Source organism: Pleuronectes platessa, chromosome 14 (assembly GCF_947347685.1).
Source record: "Pleuronectes platessa chromosome 14, fPlePla1.1, whole genome shotgun sequence".
NCBI classification, from domain to species: domain Eukaryota; kingdom Metazoa; phylum Chordata; class Actinopteri; order Pleuronectiformes; family Pleuronectidae; genus Pleuronectes; species Pleuronectes platessa.
The window spans coordinates 9,292,327-9,298,030 of record NC_070639.1 but is presented as its reverse complement, the minus strand read 5'-3'; the positions used below and the strand labels follow the sequence as shown (position 1 = coordinate 9,298,030).

Here is a 5,704-nt window from a genome sequence, read left to right as displayed (position 1 = left end):
TTGCATTAAAATGCAGACACCAAGCGGATTCCATTGGGAATTTTACACACATCCAGTATTTAATTTTTTCTATAATTTGTAAAAAATTGCTTTATTCAATATGAATGTAACCCCCTGGAGTGAAGGAAGGAATTTGCATTTGTGTGTGTGTGTGTGTGTGTGTGTGTGTGTGTGTGTGTGTATGTGGGGGGGGCACCAATCTGGAAGCTCGCCTAGGGCTCCAACATTGCCAGGGCCGGCCCTGACTGCCACCACCTACGGAGGGCAGAGATGGCCTTTTCCTCCGTAGGAACCCGACCCTCCAGGATCAACTGATACATTGCAAATTCAGAGATCACAGACCCCCACCTCAGTTACAACACAACAACCACTACAGAAACAGAAAAAGTCATACACAGCTCGCACAGCAGCACAGCCTGCCCCTCCCTAGGCTCATTTTCTAAAAAACATTAAAAACATCAACTACATTATAACATGCTCCCTCTGCAAGATTCATTATATAGGTGAAACTCAACACATAATACTCACCAGATTAAAATGGCACTTGTACAACATAGGCAAAGGTCAATTACAAATCCCCTTGGTCAAGCATTTCCAATCACACTCATCCAGTCTAACCTTTTAACCTCTGGCCTGTTTTAATACATATTTCTAATATTAGATAGCGAGCACTTGTTTGATTGTACAGTTTTGTTTTGTGGTTCATATTTTTGCTATTTGAATTTACAAATTTTGCACCTAGTTTATTCTAGTGGACCACCCAACCCCAATCCTCACCCTAACCCCAGGAGTCCCTGCCCTAACCCTAACCAGTTCTTTCTAATCCTAACCCTAACCAGTTTATTCTAATTCTAACCCTAACCAGTTTATTCTAATCCTAACCCTAACCTAAACAGTTTATCCTTAACATAATCCTCAATTCCAAATCTAACCTATAAACATTGATCTTTTCTTAAGAGTCTTGGAAATAGATTATATTACAAAACTTAGTTGGACACACCTTGGGGCTTGATCAACCCTGGCGAGGCCTTGCTTGGGTGAGGATGTCTCGTAATAATGGCCAAAACATCTAATGATCCTGGGATCCACTACTGATGATGTGTCCCATAATAGAATATTAGGAACCTATAATAATACTACAATCCAAACAACATTGCCAAAAATTTAACGCAAAAAACAAAACATCTTTTTATCAAATTTGAACAAATCAAATACTCCATACTCCAGACAACTGAACCAAAATCGAGCAATCATTAGACATCAATGCAGAACCTAAAAAAATACAAACACATATATACAAAATAAAAAATGTCAGTAATACTTACACTTACTTTTGAAAGAAGCTTATCCAAAACCAAAAGTTTCTTATAAAAAGCAGATCCAGCTAAGGGGATATGTGAGAATGGAGAGCTTTGATAGCAAGATTAGTTCTTTCAAACACATTCATGTCAGTGTAATTATAGATTTCTGTCTTTACAAAGTTAGAACAAAATGTGTGTGAAAAAGGAGGGTCAGTGTTTGATTGACAGCCGATCTCTGTGCGTAGCAGAAACGTCACAACGACGAAGTTTGAGCAAACACGGAGACAAAAGAAGTAAAAGATTTAAACACAGAAGCTAAAACACTGCTTTTATTGGCTCAAGTCTGTTTGAGTTTACAGAACTCAGTTGTGGATAAAAAAAAAAGATATACTCCAGCATAGAGAGGCTGAGTGAATGTGGTCTGGACTTATCATTGAATCCAGATCCACATTGATTTGACCACAATGCTCTGCTAACATCCTTGTATGCGACTGCTACATGAGATACTCCTCCTCTCCTCTCCACCTCAACCTCCCATTAACAACGACCAGTCAGACTCTCTCTGCTCAGGACCTGAGGCCAAACCATGAATCTGTCTGGTTGATTCGAATAAGATAGTTCTTCTCTCACGAATGTTACATTTCTGTTTCCCTCAGATAATAACAGACGTTTGTTTAATGTGTTTGGATCCAGTGTGATTTCCTGTGAATATTTTAAGAAGTCAGCTCTGGTCTTGGGCTCTGGATGTGACAGTAAAACATCCACTTGAAACACAATCTGTAAAATCTCTGTCTCTGTCTCACTCAGAATGTCCTGTAGTCGACCTCTGACCTGTGATACGTGGCCTAGGGGATAGGCCACGCAACAAGAAGGTTGCCGGTTCGAATCCCACTCTTTCCCATCTGCATGCCTAAGTGTCCTTGGCAAGATACTGAACCCCTAAATGGCCCCTCATAAATGTTGAGTGTACTAAAAATGTAAGTCGCTTTGGACAAAAACGTCAGCTAAACGTCATGTAATGTAATGTAATGTAATGATACAGATGCTGTCACATCCTCAGAGTGCCTCAGAGGACGGACACTGATGCTGAATGAGGGTGTAGTTTCAGTTTTGTCTTTCCTCTTCAGGTCTGTGATCTTCTCCTCCAGTCTCTCCTGAAGCTCTTTGTCTCGACTCACTTCAGTTTCCTTCTGGGATCTGATCTGCTACTTCACATCGGAGCTTCTTTTCTCCAGCAGACGGATCAGCTCAGTGAAGATCTCCTCGCTGTCCTCCACGGCTTCATCAGCAGAGCCATTGACGGCCTCTACCTCTGTTGAAGCAGCTTCACATCTTTCTCTCCGTCCTGGAGTCTCTGCTGGATGTTTGTCTCCTCAGCCCAAACTCTCTCTGCCCCTCTCTTTCTGCTGCAGCTTTATGTTCATCCACAGGGCAGAGATAACAGATACACTTCTGATCAGTTCGGCAGAACATCTTCATCACCTCATTGTGATAGGTGCAGATGTTCTGCATCTTCTCTGAGGGCTCCACAAACTTATGCTTCTTAAATTGAGGCGATTGAAAGTGAGGCTGGAGGTGTTTTTCAAAATAAGAGGCCAAACAAACCAAACAGGACTTGAGAGTTTTCAGTTTTCTCCCACTACAGAAATCACAGGCCACATCTTCAGGTCCAGCATAGCAGTGATCAGCAGGAGCAGCTTGGAGTCCATTTTTATTCAGCTCCTCCAGTAAATCAGCAATCCCGTAGCTTTTCACCAGGACAGGCCACGGTGTGAAGCTCTGTCTACACTGGGGACATCTGTAGATTCCTCTCTCATACTCATTGTCCCAGTGTTTTTTTTTAATACAGCCCATACAGTAGCTGTGTCCACAGAGAATAGTCACCGGATCCTTCAGTAGATCCAGACAGTTCGAACAGCAGAATCTTGCTCTGTCCAGTTGATTTTCTTGCTGCGCCATTTCACCTTGTGCCAGTAACTGTAAAAAAAGTAACACTTCCTCTGAACAGAAACTCTCTGCATGTTTTAACACACTATGAAGAAAAGAGCAACAGTATTACCTCACCTTAACAGTATTGCCACACTGTTTAGAGGCAGATTCCTCTGATGCCACACTGTTGTTTTGATAACCCTAACCCTTATAATAAATAAAAAGACGATTGATAACAATATTTAAACAGCTGATTAATAACAATGAATAATAACAGCTTGGAGACACAACTCAGAGCTGAAAAAACTTAAATGACTGAAAAATGCCTATAGAAGCATCATCATAATATCAGACGAAACTGTTGCTTTTCAGAATCTGTTTATTATTTAATCAAGAAACATAAAACAAACTTATCTCAACTTAAAGGGTCCAGCTATTTCTGCCGTTTCTCTCAAGTGTCCCTTGCGTGTCCCTGCGTGTCTCTCTCTTGTGGCAGCTCCTTTTGAATCCAGAGACAGGATTGGCCAACTATAGGCCTGGGTCACCTGGAGCTGCTCCCTGAGCATCCTCCACAGCATGAATGAAACATGATAAATAAATTAAATGTATACAAATTATTTTCATCAGTAACATTACTATATTACGAATTTTGTTATCATCATTAGGTCAAGTCAAATATCTTGTCTTCATGCGTAAAGGAGTAATCAATGGAGGACAAAAAATGGCTTAAGAATAAATAAATAAAAGAATAAATAAATATAAAAAACTGAAATAAATACGGAAATAAATAAATAAATGCATGAAAAATAAACACATGCTGAAATAAATAAACAAATGTTGAGAAAATAAACAAAAGTAAATAGATGAATGTCTTAAATTTATTTCCACATTTATTTATTTCTGTATTTCTGTGTCCATATATAAATGAGGTAGGAGGTCCTAACCTCAGTCTCGAGCAGGATTGGTTAACTGATCCAGAGAGAAGCAAGCTATTCCTAGCTGTTGAAGAACAGTGGAAACAGTGAAAACACAGTTTCTCTGGGCCCAGCTGCTCAGAGATCAGAGCAGAGGCTGCAGGTGGTTGGGACCGATCTGGAGTTTCTGTTTCCTCCTCCACTCTGACCTGCTCTCACTTGAACTAATAAAACTAATCATCAGGTTCGATTCTCTCCAGAGTTTGAGACTGCATTTACAACCCAGTCTCATCAGAAAATGTTCAATGGCAACGTTGGTCCACTTGGACCGACGTTACCATCTCACAATCTGGCCTCTCAGATTGTGAGATGGTAACATTTAGTCCTCCCATTGTTTTGCATTGGCGTGTTCTCACGTCACGTGACTGTCAAGCTCCCGTCTGCGGAGAGGAAAACATGGCGGAGATTCCTTGTTTTTTCAGATAAAAATATAATTTTGTAACTTAGTTTGGGCATAAAAATACATTCTGACACCATTTCTAGCGAGAAATGTGGTCTTTGCTTCCACAGTCTTCAGCCAGTTCGTGCTTATGATAAATATTTTAATAGTTATCACGCATGTTTTTATCGTTGCTATGATGGTTGCCATGGCACCACAGGCGCAGCTTGGTGTTTAAATCACAGTCCCTGCGTGGTGTCCTTCAGTGATCGTGAATGTTATTCATGTTATATAATAGTAATATTTGAGGCTAGATTACATCTCTAATGAGAAGGATCATGCGAGTCTGTTTATACCGAGGCCGGCCCGAGTGCGCGACCGGCCCGAGCGGCGCGAGCCGAGCGGCCCGAGCGGCGCGAGCCGAGCGGCCCGAGTGCGCGAGCGGACATGACGTGTGGCTGTCGTAAAAACCCTATTTGTAAACAACCAGCCCTTTAACTCGGGGCTGCGTCATAAACACGGCGCGCTTGGAAGACCACGATGTCATCTTCCTTCTGTCAGGTAAGTAGTTTATTGTTTTTAAAGATCGTTACGATCTAGGTTTACAGTCCGAGTGCGGAGAGAGTCCGTCAATCCACACTATGGACGCTGTTCATCAGCTAATACGCCATTGTTAGCCACATGCTTCAGCCCACGGTAGCCTGTGCTACCTGGGAGGTGAATACATGGTTGTTGAAAGCAGTTCAAGACGCTTAGCTCATCATTGAGGGACGCTACAATATAAATATAAACATGAATTTGATTTATGAATGCTTTAGATTAATAAGGAGTGTATTTGTCTACCATTACTCCACAATATCAGGTCAATTTGGTTTAATGTATAGTATGCACTATGACAATAATGTTTCCATGTTATGGAGTTGCGATTCATTTTATAAAACAATTGCTATGTTCTGTTTTTTAATCAAGGAGGATCCAAGTGAAGCTACAGGAGTTTCATTAACGTCAACAACTTGGACCAAACAGTTTGTTTTGCTTGATGAAGAGCAGGAAGGGCAGCCTGGAGAGAAAGAGAAGCCGGGTTGAGCCCACTACCATCATCCACGTACCACGAGGAAGAT

The 5,704-nt window shown here is 41.3% G+C and overlaps 1 pseudogene; it reads right to left on the bottom strand.

Moving 5' to 3' along the window:
• Positions 1–2,305: 2,305 nt before the first annotated feature.
• LOC128456234 (tripartite motif-containing protein 29-like) lies at positions 2,306–3,267 on the bottom strand (annotated as a pseudogene).
• Between the last annotated feature and the right edge of the window lie 2,437 nt (positions 3,268–5,704).